The sequence below is a fragment of the Chinchilla lanigera genome, unplaced genomic scaffold, assembly GCF_000276665.1.
Source record: "Chinchilla lanigera isolate Chin_1 unplaced genomic scaffold, ChiLan1.0 scaffold00055, whole genome shotgun sequence".
Taxonomy (NCBI): domain Eukaryota; kingdom Metazoa; phylum Chordata; class Mammalia; order Rodentia; family Chinchillidae; genus Chinchilla; species Chinchilla lanigera.
Genome location: NW_004955456.1, coordinates 14,290,533 through 14,305,807, shown reverse-complemented (window position 1 = coordinate 14,305,807; position 15,275 = coordinate 14,290,533). Strand labels below are relative to the sequence as shown.

The window sequence follows — 15,275 nt, the reverse complement described above, 5'->3', positions numbered from 1 at the left end:
TCTCTCTCTCTCTCTCTCTCACTCTCACTCTCACTCTCACTCTCACTCTCACTCTCTCATATACAGGGTCTTGCTATGTAGTGCAGGCTGGCCTTAAACTCATTTATGTAGCCCAGGCTGGGCTCAAACTCTTGGCGATCCTCCTGCCTCAGCCTCCCAAGTGCTGGGATTACAGGCGTGTGCCTCCACACCCAGTGCTAGACCCACTTTCAGTTGTGATGTTGTCGTCTTAGGTATCAGAGCCTACTGGCTTGTAGGGTCATGTCTGGTGGAGTGCATGTCCCCTCCAGCATGTTCTCTAAACCTCTGCTTATGGGAGACTGGACTTTCTGAGAGCAGAGATCGTGTCTTTTTCAGCTTTGTGTTTTCTAGCACTGGTAGTCACGCCCAGCACATGTTCCGTGCTCAGTAAGTGGTTTGGTGAAGGATGCCCTCGCCAAGACAGTGGGCCAGCCTCCTTTCAAACTTAGCCTGTGGACTGCAGGCTCCTGTGTAGGCCGTCAGGACCTGTTAGTGCCAGAAACAGAAACCCATCTCAAACATCAGCCAAAACAGACCTTTACTGGCGGGATCCTGGGAGGAGCTTACAGATCCCAAGAAGGAACTTGCAGAGTGCTTAGGAAGGGAAGAGCAGGCAGAGCCTGGTCTGGCCTCCTCCCCACCTGGCTTTCCCACCCTAAGGAGGCCCAGTATCCACAGCCATAGTCTTTCCGGTGGGGAGAGCGCTTCCTCCTGCATCCCTTCCTCTTCCTGCACCAGCCACAACTCCAGTTTGGGAACCTGGAGGCAGGGCTGTGGCCTGGATGGGGGTGTGTGGAGCCCCAGGAGGGGCACCTTCCCCGCCCTGGCTGGTAGAGGTGGGTGGCGGGGACCACATGAAATAGGGTGGCGTGGAGTGAGAAGATGGGCAGATGAACAGAGGGAGGCCACGGCTCTTCATCTGGGGTGCTCGTCATGTCCCTCCCGCCCTAACACCCTAGCACGGAACAGAGGGAGGCTACCAGTGCTGAGCTGTCCTCAGTAACTGGTCTTTCAGCTTGGAGCTCAGTCCTGCTGTGATCCGGCTTTTAGTGCTAGAAACAAGCAACAGCAGGGCCCGGTGTGGCCACAGTCCTGCCACGCTGCTCTCGGGACTCCCAGACGGCCTGGCAAACGTGTGCCCGCAACAAAGAGGACAGAGGTCGGAAGTCACCGTGGAGGTCAGGGCTTTTCTTTTCCTTTTTTTCTTTTTGTTTTCTTTTCTCTCTCCCTTTTTTTTTTTTTTTTTTTTTTTTTTGTCCCTTTGAGACAGGGTTTCACCATGCAATTCAGGCTGTCCTAGAACTCACTTAGCCCAGGCTGGCCTCGAGCTCACGCGATCCTCCTGCCTCCGAGTGCTGGGATGACAGGCATGCGCCACCACGCCTGGCCTACGGTTTTCTGAGACCCTCAGAACACCTAGAGGTTTGTAGCAGGTGCAGAGTGAACACTTGATGAGCTGTTCAGGAACTGCTGCTCCCGTGGTTTGCTCGGCTGCGAGGGCAGCGATCCTGTGTTGGGGTGGACACTGACCATTGTAAGTGGCGCCTCCTTGCTGCCTCCTGGCTAAGGCCCCCGGGGTGCGGCCCTCAGGAGCAGTGGTGGGGCTGGGGCACTGGTGTGTCACGGTCGGAGACACTTGAAGGAGCGTTTGGTGGTGGCCTTTCTTCTGCCTCTGTTCCTCTGTCATCTTCATCTGGGGTGCTCGTCATGTCCCTCCCGCCCTAACGCCCTGGCGCCGGAGACCCTCACCATTACGCTTTTGCCTGGAGAGAGGTGTAACGGGCTCTAATAGCTATTTCCATCCGCTGAAATGGTTAACGTACAACAGATGAAATTTGTTCTGTGCTTTCCAAAGGTCAGGACTGGTAGGCATAAAAGAAAGATAGAATTGAGTCTCGTGTGAGGATTTATGAAGTGCCCCCCCACGGGGGGACCCTGAGTTCTCCCACCATGGGGAGAACGCAGAGAACAGACACCACTTTTTCTTTTTAGCTTATTTTGGGGGTGGTGGTACCGGGAATGGAACCCAGGGCCTTTGCACTGAGCTAAATCCCCAGCCTTTTTTATTTTTTTATTTTGAGTCTGGGGTGGTAGGTTGTTAAATTGCTCAGGCTGGGCTGGAACTTGTGATCCCCCTACCTCAGCCTCCCAGGGTGCTGGGATTACAGTTGTGCGCCACCCCACCCACTGCTGCTTCAGACTGCTTTTGGAGCGTGGCCTCAGGGAAGCGCCTCGGGCTTTTCTGCCATGCTGCCCGTGTGCAGGCCTGTGTGGGTAGAGCCAGAGGGCCACGTCTCGGGGTGAAGGTCGTGGCCTTCCTGGTCTTGTACTCAAACGTGTTACTGTCAGGTGCTTGTGGACTTTGAAGGCATAACTCTCTAGTGCACATCTCATCTCCGCTGTGTAGAGGGTGAATTAGTTCTGAAAAAGCTAAGTAACTTGCCAAGGGTACACAGCTAGCAGGCGACAGAGCCCAGACTCGAACCCTGGCAGTCTGGCCTGGGGCTGCCACACTGAAAATACAAGCAGTGCAGTGCAGGAGAGAGCCGCCTCCACGTACCGTCTCTGCTGTTCAGCCGTGCGCACGGTGAAATGCCAGCCTTACAGCGCCAGCGTTTGTCCGTCCGTTGTGGACTGTGCCTGTAGCTTGCTGTCGTACGGCATCGCGCCCTCCTTCTTCGCTTCCTGTTCTCGTACCGCTTTTCCTGTGTCTCTTAGGTTAATGTAACAAAAACACCGTGCTCATCCTGATGTTTTGGGTTTTATAAACTAAAAACCTATTTCCTGTATTCTGCTGTGGATGATGAAATTACTAACGGAAAACACGATGCTGTGTTTGTAGTTTTTAGAGCCTTTGTTTTTCCTGCAAATTTAATTACCTTCTTTCACCGACCTGTTTGCCTGCTCGCCCCTTGTCTGTGCTCGGACTCCAAGCACCCTGTCCTCTGTGAATCCCTCTTCCGGGAGCCTCCCTGTTTGCGGATCGGTCTACAGACTGCGCTCCAGGCTGGGACCCAGCTGCCATCCTGGGGCTGAATCCGTTTTATTTCCTGGGCTGAATCCACTTTCCTGGATGCCTTTCCTTGGGTTTACTTCCTTGTCTGATACGCTGGAGCAGCTTTGGGTACACAGGATATAAACTGAGTCTTTTTTTTAAAAAAAGCTAAACCTGGGGGCTGGGGATTTAGCTCAGCGGCAAAAGCGCCTGCCTGGCAAGCGCAAGGTCGTGAGTTCGGTTCCTGGTACCAGAGAAAAACCAAAAAAAAAAAGCTAAACCTGCGTAATGCCGAGAAATGACAGATTAGGCCTTCATGCTAATGAGAAAAATCTTGCCTCGCGTCCGCCCCTCCTGCTGAGCCCCTTCCCCTCCCCGTCTTCTGGCTTCAGCGGCCCCCATGAGCACCTGCTCCCTCAGGACTCCTCTGCGCCCCCCCTCCCCCGGGCCCAGCTCACTGGCACCGCTGCCTTCTCCTCTTAGACCTTTTTGACAGCCAAGGAGAATCTGTTTGCAAAACCCGGGTTTTCTGTATCCAGAATCCTTTAATACCTTGTTATTCTCCTCCTCCTTGAACTTCACGGTAACACACCTGGGCTCCCTGATGTCAAGTCCTCTGGCTGGGCACCTGGCTTCCTGCGGCTCTGCAGAGCTGGGGGGCTCGTTAGGCCCCTGCAGGGATCCTCTGCCCTCTAGTTCCCCTTGAAATTTTGGGATTTTATAAACCCCCTCCACCCCAGAATTGTATCCCATTTTCCAACTCTCACACTTCCACTGCAGCAGTCAAAATTTTGAACCCAAGGGGCTGGGGATTTAGCTCAGCGGCACAGCGCCTGCCTGGCAAGCGCAAGGTCATGAGTTCAGTTCCCGGTACCAGAAAAAAAAAAAAAAAAAAAACAGAAGCAAAATTTTGAACCCAAGAGCGCTTCCTGGAGTTCCCTTTCCCATAGTATTGCACTCTGCCCTGTCCTCTGTATATTGAAAAGTGTCCATCTTACACAGCTGAAGAGAGCAGGGTGTCCAGGGCCATGTACACTGCACCCAGCTTTTGCAGTTAGCAACTGCTAAGGAAAAACAAAAACTAAAACCCTGTCCTGGACCTTTACTCACAACACTCGAGTGAACCCTTGACTCCTGACACCCGCCAGTTCCCCAGCACCGGCAGGTTCCTGCTCACAGTTCAGTTCTGACCCACTCCACCCAGAGCCCGCAGACTGCCAGGTTCCCAGTGCAGCCCCCAGGATGCCCCGCTTCAGATGCTGGCCGGAGGTCAGCTTGTTTCCCACCGGCCCCTTCTTGTGTTGTCATTTGCTGGAGTGGGTTACAGAGCTCAGCATCACCTCCTTGCGTTTTCTAGCAAGGGTCATACGTACATCAAGGGTCATACAAAAGACCCAGATGAATGACCAGGTGAACTGGCAACAGGGCCAGGTAGGTGGGAGGGGTGTGGACGGTCCTCCCAGAGCCTCCACTTGGTCAGTGGCCCCACAGCTCCTGGCCCTGCTCTTTCAGGTGTTGATGGCAGTTCTCCCCTCCCTAACTGCGTGTTGGTTCCCTGGCCCCATTCTGAGGTTAGCCAGGACTCCAGCCAGCAGGCGTCTCTGCCTCCCTGGGGAGTCCAAAGTTTGCAGGAGCTGTGTGCCAGGAAGAGGGAGAGACCAAATACACATTTCTTCTTTCCCTCTTTTCCCTTCTCTTCCCCTTTCTTTTTTCTTTCTTCCTCTTTTGTCTTTTTTTGAGACAGGGTCTTCCAATGCAGTTCAGGCTGGCCTTGAGCTCACTTTGTAGCCCAGGCTGGCCTCAAACTCACAATGATCCTCCTGCCTCAGCCTCCAGAGTGCTGGAATCACAGGTGTGCGCCACCACACCCGGCTCCCCCTTTCTTTCCTCTCTCTCCCCTTCCCTCATTTTTCTCTCCCCTGTCCCCTCCCCTGCCCCCTTGTCAGACTCTCCATGCAGCTTGCCCAGGCTGGCCTCACACTCCTGGACCCAAGCGAGTCTCGCTCCTCAGCCTCCTGAGTAGCCGGCAGGACAGGTGTATGTGACTGTGCCCAGGCAAGATGTGTGTTTCTCATACCACAGCCCAGTGGTGGTGAGCCTCTGGCATGCATGCCACAGCGGGCGCATGAGCTCTCTGTCGGCCATGAGCCACGTTGGTAGCAATTATTTTTCTAAACTAAAACCTCAGTATTCAGGTTTCATTGCAGTGTCGGCACTTTTCGGTAGTGGGTTTTGGGTTACACCTGGTCTCTAAAAGTTCACCATCCCTGTCATAGTGCATCCCTGGTCTGCAGCCTTGGGCCGTTAACCAGCACATCCTCAGTTCAGAAGGAGTGACCGGGCCAGTCCATCGTCCTGTCGCTCAGCTGCCCACATCTGCAGCCGTCCCTCCACCCTTGTCCGGCTGCAGAGCAGGAGTGGCCTCAGTAGACAGAGCCTCACCCTCCCGGTGTCGGGCGTAACTGAACTAAGAGACAGGGTCAGCTCTTGCTCTGAGCCGCTTTCCAGGAGAGGAGGTGATTTTCCTCATCATGTGACTCGCTTACCCTTTCCTTTACATTTCGCCTCAGAGCAGCCGAAAGCAGAGGAGAGGGGGAGAGATGTGACCTTCAAGGGCGTCGCCACGTCTGCTTCCTCCCGCCAGGCCCAGTTCCTAATGCTCCTGCCAGCTCCCGGTGGTGCCATCCGCTGGGGACCTCACCTTCTATCCGTGAGCAGGGCCACGGTAGAGCCGAACCCTAACATGAGCAATGCTTGCGTTCGCTTCCGCGAGTCCCGCTGCTCAGCCCTGGGCCGCTGGGTCAGCTTGCAGCACCTCCCTCCGTCCACGCTGGCTCCTCCAGTTCTTCCCGACGTGTCTGAAAGACAAGGACCCTTCTTCAGTGTTTCCTTCTGTTCCCTGAAATGGTGGAAAAGAGAAAATGTACCTGTCCTCTTTGATGGGATGTAGATTTTCCACAAATGCTTAGTTTCCCCCATTAAATGTGAGAGTTGCCTTTTAAGAATGAAGTGGTGGGAAAGTTGGCCAGGAGCTCTGTAGACCTGGGCAGGCTCCTCACCTGAGTCTTCTTAGGTAGAAGGAACCAGCCAGCATGCTTCGGGTTCCTAAATACCCCGCGCACTGGCCATACCCGAGCTTCCTTAGTTCTCCTCAGACCGGTTGTTTTTTCTCAGTTAGTGGGTGCAAGTGCTGTATGGTTTCTATCTTCGTTTTGTCACTTGCTAATGAACTTGAGAACCTTTCATTGGACCTGTTGGCCATCCATATTTCTTTCAAATTAGCTGTTGATAGCCTCTGCCCCTCTCCCTTCTGTCCTGTTTTTCTGTGCGAACCCTTTTCCGTGTAAGGGGTACACGTTAGATGCCTGTAAGTCCAGGCGTTTCTTCATGGGTTCACCTTGTCTTCGTGGTCCTGTGCCTTCCCATGGCCCCGTCCCCCGTGGCCCCTGGGGTGCAGGCTTCTTCACAGGTCTTCTGGGGCTCAGGCCTCGTTCCCCATCTGTAAGCCACTTTCACCTTCCCAGCATGGGTGTGAGGGAGAAGCGAGTCCCTGTCTATAGGCTGGGTGAGGAGCAAGGCTTGCAGTGCGGACCCCTCCCTTTGGAGGGCTTTGTGCATACGTGTGGACAGCGGGGACCATTTTCACTGGACTCACACTGCACCTGGAGCTTCAGCTGGCTCGAGCTTCTTTATTCAGTTGGAGCGCGACCCTGCCTGGCCCTAGACTTTCACAGCCTCTTAGATGTTGAACAGTCTCCCCTGCTCTCAGCTCCTGCACTCAGGGAAGTGGAATCTTTGGGCTGTAGAACTAAGGAGATTGAGCCAGGTCGCCCTCCCAGCCTGGGGACAGTATCTTAACAGACTTTTTTTTTTTTGTACTGGGAATTGAACTCAGGACCTTGCTCTTGCCAGGCAGGCGCTTGTGCCACTGAGCTATATCCCCGGCCCCTTAACAGACTTTCACAAACATGTTTTCAGGGAAGTCAGGGCAGCTCTCAGGAGGCCCGGGAGGGAATGAGGCCAGGCTGTGGGGAACGAACTCCTGTTAGCTGAGAGCCTGGAATTCGGTCCTGGCTCGTGCTTGGCCAGCATGACATGGGCACAGGCGGCCCACAGTGCCCCGGCCAGTCTGGGGCTTCGCAGGCCGCCAGGTCAGGTTCTCCCGTTCCCTTCCGGTGTCCTGGCCTCCTGGCTGGGTGCCAGGAAAACACAGGGGCAGATCATCATCTCTGATGCTAGGTGACTGGATCCAGACAGGGAATCTGTCTGATCTCCTTCTTCCCAGAGAGATTAACAGGAAACTCTCAAATCTAGTATTGTGCCTGTGAAGCTGTTTTGTGTATCCGGTTAGACCTGTCTGCATCCTGAACAAACAATAACTTTTTACAGTGCATTTTGGAATTGGATATATTGTTAATTCTTTCAGCTTTCTACTTTTTTCCTCCAGGGTAACTGGCCAGGCAGGCGTTCTCTCACTGTCAGGTGAGGGCCGGGCCATTTTCCAGGCAAACTGTTAGACGTGGGCTCTTGATCCTCCTGGTGGCTGAGAAGCCTTTGCTGCGGCCCGGAAGGTGTCCCTGAAGTCCCCCTCTGCTGTCTGGCTATAAATGCCTCCACTGAGGCCGCACCCTCTGCATTACGCCCTTCCTGGGAAAGCGTTCCCCCCGGTAGGGTCTCCTCGGCCCTTCACGTCTCCCCACACCCTCTCCGGGCAGCCGAAACGGCTCTCAGCCTGCTTCCCACTGAGCTCTGCCCCGGTGGGCTCCGTTCTTTGAGAGCGAGGGCTCCCTGAGGGCTGCTGCTGTTATTTCAGGAGACAACTGGTTCCGCTTTCTCCTCTTCAGAAGGAGCCATGGTGGAGGTGCCCTTGACGACTCAACGCAGGGCTGGGAGGTGGGGAGCGCGCTTTTCCCTCCCGGCGCTCTGCCTGGGACTGAACCGGACTGCTTTCCGCTCTCAGCCTCGGGGACGTGGTCTGTCGATCTTCACGGCCACATGTGCCACTTGCGCTTCATTAAGGCCGTCAGATGTTGGCTTAGTCCGCTTCTAATTTCTTGGGTTTATTAGCTGCAGAAGCCTCGCCTCCTGGACACCAGTTTGGAGAAGTAAGTAGCTGAGCTGCCTTCTCGTTGTTGGAGCTCAGTACTCCACACCAACAAATGGAAGAAAGAGAGGTTTATTTTGGCTGGAGGTTTTCGTCCATGGTTGTGTGGCTCCAAGCAGGAAGGCATGGTGGGAGGGACTGGCCGGGAAGGCGGCTCACACCATGGCAGCCAGGAAGCAGAGAGGGAAAGGCGGAGCCGGGACGGGACACGCGCCTTCCGGGTCACACAGCAGCGACCCTGCCTCCGACACCAAGCCAGCCCTGGCGCCGCCGTGATCCCGTCCCCTTGGAAAGGCCCCACCTCTGAGCGCAGGAGGCTTTGGGGGGACATGGAGGCAGAAACCGTGACAACAAGCATCGGGGTGCGGTAAAGGGGGGAAGAGGTGAGCTGAAGCAGCCGGGCCCCAGTGCCGCAGGCGTGAGCCCTGCGTGAAGAGGCGGGCGCGGCCCCACCTGCTGTCCCCGACTGCCCCGTTCTGCAGGGTGGTGACTGCGCCCCTTGTGATTGTGTCTGTCGCTGACTACTACTTTGGGTGCTCTTCCATACTCGGGCGCAGTCAGACCCAGGAAAAAGCTGAGATGAACTGGGGCGAACCCACAAATTTCAGGTACCCAGAGAAGGCATTGAGGTAACAAAGGGAGTGGAGAACTGTGAGCAGAAGTCCTCTCAGGACAGAGGACAGCGGCGTGCCCGCAGGTGAGAGGAAGAGATGGTGTCCCCCCACAGCGGCCACTGTGGGTCCCAGGCTGCACAGGGAAGGCGGGGAGGCCACGGAGTCGGGTGTTTCTGGGCCGTGCTGCTTGCCGTCCTGATGCCGTAGCGCTCTCCACTCGCTGGCGCGCCGGCTCTGATGGCCACAGACAGCCCTGCTTCCCTTTCCCTGTGCTTCTGTTGGAAGTGGCCTGGGGCTCCCTGTGTCCCTCGGCGAACAGCTCTTCAGAGGCAGCCCCACAGTGCTTCAGTTCTGGCTCTGTCTGAGCCCGTTTCTCAGTCTGCCTCAGAGCTGCGGACAGCTGCTTTGTGAGCGGAGAGTTGGAGAATGAGCGTGGATTATCCGGTGACTGGCAGAGGGGCGGCCCTCTGGCTGCGGCAGCAGGAGTGGGCAGGGCCGTGCGCGGGAGCATCTGGGCGCGCTCTCTGCAGCTTCCACCCGCACGCGAGGCTGGGGAGACCACCGAGGGCCGGCCGTGCGGTCCCAGGAGTCTGGTGCCTAGGAGGAGGAGGTGGGAGCGTGGCCCCTGGGAAGGGCCCAAGCGTCTGCGCAGGATGGCGCCACGGCAGGGGCTGGAGGAGCAGGAAAGTGTGCCAGCTGGGGAGGGCCCGGCCGTGAGTGGCTTTAGGACCAGACAGGCCGGAGGACAAGCCACGTGGGGTGGCAAGGGCATCACATCGGACAGCATGAGGGCTCGGGCTCCTGGAAACTCTTCTCCCTCAGCGGGGGTTCCATGAGATGCCCGGAGTGTCAGGACTGGCCTTCCGGGAAAGGGAAGCGGTGTGTGGGGCTTGGAGGAGCGCCCACAGCTACTCTGCACGGTGTCTCATGCCCTCAGGAATGACAGCGATCCGAGCTTCCTTCCTGTTCTCCAAGGGCCGTGTGACCGAGTGGTTCCGAGGCTCCCACATGATGTTCCCGTCTGACCGTGGACGCTGGGTGGCCGTCGTGGACTCATGGCCAAGGGCTGCGGGCCTGGCCATCGTGGGAGTGGAGCGCTGCTTCCCCTGCCCTGCCTTTCAGCTCCTTGTCCTCGGATTTCCGCCGTAAACCCCCTGCGCTCGCAGCGCCCAGCCCGCGGTCCGGGGTCACCTCACTCCTCTCGTCTCGCTGCGCTTCAGTCTTCTCTGATTGCTGCTCACTGTTTCGCGTGATGATTGTGGGCCGTCGGTGTCACGCCTGGGGTGTCTCACGTCCGCTGTGCCGTTTCCCGAGGCCATGGGAAGCCGCACGTCTAGTATTCATGTGTTCCACCGAGTCTGCCCTGCCGGACCTGTCTGTGTTCTGCCCCAGTCTGACTTCCATTGTCTCCCTCGGTCTCCGGGCTTCTCTTTCCGTGAGCCATGGACACAAGGAAGCTCTTCGCTCTGCTTTTGTACCTCGGTGCGCTGTGTGTTGGGTTTTCCAAGTGAAGTGTAAGCTTTTCTATTTTGATGCATTTTCATCTATACGAAAGTGCTGCTTTTGGTTGGTTCCAGTTTGAAAGCTGAACTACCTGAACCTCGTCAGATCCCTGAGCCTGCGGGGACTTGGCGCTTCTCTCTGCCCGCTGCATTTATGCTTAGAGCGTATTGATCAGTGGTTTCCTTCTAAAGCACTGTATGGGACACAGACTGGATTGAAACTCCTTCCTGTTGTCACTGACCACGCCACCTTTCACCGTGGACCTTTTCTATCCACCCAAAGGTGAAGGGAACAGCACTGCTGCCCATCTTTGACAGTCATCTGCTCGCTGTCCTCTCTGTATTTCCTCTTCTCCCCTCCAGTTGTATGGAAATACAGAAGCTTAAGTCATAAAAATGCTGCATGCTTAGAGTTCGAACCAACAAAAAGGGACAGGAAGTCTCCCTAGCTCCCAAGCCCACTGTCCAGGGGTAATCCTGTTGATGTTTCATATGTATCCTGTTTGAAATTTTGTTTGGTAAATATTCAAGAATGTCCCCAACACTCAGGAGGCTGAGGCAGGAGGATCGTTGGGACTTCAAGACTAGCCTGGGCTATAAAGTGAGCTCAAGGCCAGCCCGAACTGCCAAGCGAGACCCTGTCTCAAAAAAAAAGGATGTCTAATATATGTTAAATCTTCTCCACAAATAGAGTTACATGTTTGTACTAGAATATGGTTTTTCAATCCATTTGCGGTGTTTCTGGGTGCATATGAAGAACTGCCTCATTTTTAAGAAATGACTGGTTCCACCCTTGGAGGGCCTGAAGACTCCTGAGACAGTGACCAGAAGTGAGCAGCAGGAAGCAGTGGGGTGCCATCCCCACACCCGAGGGTGCTGTACTGCTTGTCAAAAGGCCAGGCCTGCACCTGGGTTGTGATGGCTGTGTCTTCACCTGAGCCAGATGTTGCTAAATCCACCTCTCCAAGGGCTTGGCCTGTCCGCCATCCCCTCTGGGCCGTCAGAGGGATTCTGCTCCATGGCCTTCCCATGTCTGGTAGCGTTGGCTTTGTCATCTCTGTCAGTTTGGTCGCCTGTGGTAGGATCTCGTTGATAGCCCCAGCGGCCCCTGACTGAGCATCTTCTCGCAGGGCTGCAGCGTGAGGCAGCCTTTCCGGAACTGCCTGCTTGTTCCTCCGTAACCACACACCTGACTGATTTTTCCCCAGTGTCCTGGAACTGGGTCTGCCAGTCAGTTATGTCAGTTGCTTCACTGGACGTGCAGGTGTCTGGTCCTGGAATGCAGCGATGGCCACTGTGTCTTCTGCTTGCTGCAGTTTGCATCTCTGGCTTTGTGAGCAGCTCCGGCTCACAGAGCAGTGGTAGCCACATCTCCCCCAACTGGGGCAGAGCGGCCTCTCCTCCCACCATGAAGCACGGTGCTGGCTTTGAGTGGAGATAAATTCTTATTTAGAATCACTTCAAGGAAATTTTTACTAATTGTTTTTATCAGAATGATTATCAAGTGTCTTCCTGCCACAAAGACAAGCTTCTCCCTGCCCCTTGGACCTGTTACCGTGGTTTACGCTATTAAATTTTCTCCCTCCCTCCCTTGTTATTGCTGGGGGTTGAACCCAGGACCTTTGCACTGAGCTACATCCTTACAGCCCGAGTAATTTTTTTTTTTTTTTTTTTTTGAGACAGGATCTTGCCCAGGCTGGGCTCCAATTTTCAATTCTCCTACCTCAGTCTCCAAGAGTGCTGGGATTACAAGTTTGTGCTGGCACAACCGGCTACTATTGAATCTTTCATGTAGCAGAAATAAACTTTATTTTTTTGGTACCGGGAATCAAACTTAGGACCTTGCGCTTACCAGCAGGCGCTTATGCCGCTGAGCTACATCCCTGGCCCAGAAGTAAACATTTTATGCAGCTTCACCTGGTTGCCTAAGGAGATGGCCTTCCTCCTAAGCAGAGAACACTTGGCCTAAGCAAATCACTGACAGAATACTTTGTAATGAAAGGTCTTCGGTGAACTGAGTAGGAGAAACTGAGGTAAAGGGAACTAAATTTACTCTTTATCGCAAGCTGCAAGGAATTTCTTGTTTTCCTCAGGCTGCTTGATGTGCAAGAGGAAAGAATTGGGGCGCTTTTGGAAGTGGGGAGGAGAGGCAGGAGGAGGGCAGTGGAGATCGGGCTACGACTTGAAGCCCCAGGAGGGGAGGGGCACAGCGCTGAGCCCTGCGCTGCTTCCGGTGTCCGTGTCCTGCAGCTTCGTCCCTGTTGAGCGGGACCACCCGTGAGGCCGCCCGTGGGAGAGGCCTGCTGGCACCTTCCGCCCATGGGAGCTCCTGTGTCTTCGATTACTTCTGAAAGTAATAAGCATCTTCTTATTCGTCTACTATTTGCATTTTTCCCTTCTTAACTGATAATGTCTTCTGTTTCTAATAGCTCTACAACTTTATTTTCATGGCAAGGTCTTTAAGTTGCCAGTAGTTTATTTGAAGTCTTAACTTGAAGCAGTGATCTAACTTTGTTTCTATAGATATTTTTTATAGCTATCTTTGTTTTATAGATATCTAAGATTTATAGATATTTTAGATTAATAGATATCTTTGTTTTTATAGATATTTGTTCAAATATCTATAAATAGTTGTACCAAAAACTTTTCATTTACTGACTTAAAATACCAAACACAGTATCCTGTGCTAGTTTGCTTTATACTACTGTAACAGAGCTACCAAAGCAACCCAAGCTTGTGAGGAGAAGAGTCTGTTGTGGTACAAATGCCGCGGAGCAAAGACTCAGTGCGTAGCCAGCAGGGGCTCGCGGAATGGCGGGTGCAGAAAGCACGGTTGCAGCTAGGTGTGAATGAGGAGGTGGGAACAAACACAGGGCAAGGCGCCCTGGCCGCTTCCTTTCCTCTCCTTAGACGCGGCCCTGTGCAGCCAGGAGCAGTCTGACTTCGGACCCCACTCCCCCCCGCACCCGTGCAGAAGCCACAGCCCAGGCCGCGGTCACGCCAGGGCAGGGCACGTGTTTGTCCAGGCTTTGTGTTCGGTCACACCCGGGGGCCTGAGCTGCTCGTGCATGGTGAGGAGGTTCGTGGTGTCCCGTGAGAGAGAAGCAGCTTCTCCTCAGGGCTCCCCCAGCGTCTTTGTGGGCTTCAGGTGGTCAGGACCTGTGCTCCCGCCCCGAGGACCAGTGGAGAAAGGCCAGCCAAGCCCTGCCGGTATCAGAGTGCGTATTTGAGCTGGGCGTGGTGGTGCACACCTGCAGTCCTAGCAGTGTGGGGGCTGAGGCAGGGCCGAGGCCCGCCTAGGCGACTTAGTGAGACCTCGTCTTGAAGTTTAAAAAAAAAATTAAAAGGCGGGCAATGTAGCTTAATGTGAAGACCCTGGCTTCAGTCCCTAGTACTGGAAGGAAAAAGCCGACATTCACCTGAGGCCTCATCTGGAAACTGAAGATGCCCTGGATGATGTCTTCGGGGCCTTCCTGTGCAGTTTCCCTGAGGTCCTGTCCTGCGTTCCTAGCGTTTCGCAGCCGCCCTGCCGATGCGTAGCAGTGCCCGGGGCTGCCGGGTGGGTGACAGGCAGCTGACTCCGGCTGCCCATCCGCAGGCCAGCACCCGGCTGGCTCCTCTGTGCCGGTCGGCGCCTGCACAGTGGCGCCTCCTCACAGCCTTGTGCCTGCTGGGCTGCGGCCTTCCTAACGGCTCTGTTTATTCCTAGATTCCTCATCTAACCGCACGGAGCGAGCGACGTGGGCCGGCCGCTGGAGCTGTGGGTCGCTGCTGGAAAGAGTGTGCGGGGCCTGCGCGGAGCTGCGCAGCCCGTTGCCGTCCCTGACCCCGGCTGACCTGACCTGTGTGGTCCCCTGCTGTTTCTGTTTTGTGTTTCACGCAGCAAGGGAAGGGTAGCTACTGACAAGTAGAAAACTGCTACTTTTTGACAGGCAGTTTCTTGTGTTTTGGGGGAGGAATTAGTCCTTGGCGCTTGTCCCAGTCCCAGCCCCGCCTCGGCTGCTCACGTCCAGGGTACATACAAATAGAGACTGCTTTGTGTGTCCTCCTGGCCTCTCTGTTTTGAAGACAGAATTATGTTACAAATGTTTTTGTTGTAAATAAACATTCCCTTGTCCTGCAAGATCCATTGGGGTGATCTGTGCGAAGTCAGCTAACCTGGTAAAGTCCGCAGGTGAGGCGAGGCGGGGCCTCCGCGGCAGGGAAGGGCGTCCGTTTGTTCGTGGAGCGGGCCCCGCCCTTCACCTGAGAGCAGCGCGGGCGTGTGCCGCTGGGTTCTCTAACGCCCGCTCCCGCCTGTGGGGAGCGGTTAAAAGGCAAGTTAGCTGGAACCTCAAAGCCAGTAAGCACCCCGCTCCTAGACACTGGGGGCTCCCTGCCCAACTCGGGGGCTGGGGCCTGGCCTCCCAGCAAGACCCTGGTCCTTGCTCTGCGCAGCACCCTGTGTGCTGTGCCCCCTGCCTGGGGCTGGGGCTGGGAGGCCTGTCCCCTCGCTCTGTCACCCCCGCAGCACATGGCCAGGTCTTCCCTGCAGGCCCCACGTGCTGCCCTCAGCTCTCTGCCGGCACGCCCCGCCCCCCCCAACCCCCCGCCACCGTGCTGTCTGCGCCCCCTGCTCTCCCCTCTGTCTGAGCTGGCTCTGCATCTGGAGGCAGCCGTCCCCACTCGCTGCCTGCCTCCACTGAGCTGCTCGGGGTCAGACCCAGCGGACTTTCGTTGGCCTGACTGGATCTGACTTCGCTCCTTTGAAATGGTCTCCATCCCAAAGACACCACCCTCCCTAAACTTCCAGGCTGAGGGCCTTGCTGACTGCTGGTGGTTCCCACCAGACCTCAGAACTCAGCCACCACCTGGCCTGGCCTGCCGTCAGATGTCCCTTAGTCTCTCCACCGTCAGAAGGGCCCAAACCAAAGCACCGCCCTGTCCCGCCGGCACTGCCCAGCGCTGCGGTCGTCCGCCCGCCGTCCCTCCCGGGCCTTCTCCCTTGGTCATGCAGCCCAGGGGTCTTTCGAAAAGCCCACCCTGTCATCCCAGCGGTG

The 15,275-nt window shown here is 55.6% G+C and overlaps 1 protein-coding gene across 1 annotated transcript in view; it reads left to right on the top strand.

Moving 5' to 3' along the window:
- Fkbp6 (FK506 binding protein 6, 36kDa) overlaps window positions 1-14,363 on the top strand; it is a 26,866-nt gene extending 12,503 nt beyond the window's left edge. Inside the window, exon 9 of the mRNA XM_005396786.2 lies at window positions 13,946-14,363. The gene's annotated coding sequence lies outside the window, so the exon portion shown is untranslated. The remainder of the gene's footprint in view (window positions 1-13,945) is intronic.
- Window positions 14,364-15,275: the final 912 nt, after the last annotated feature.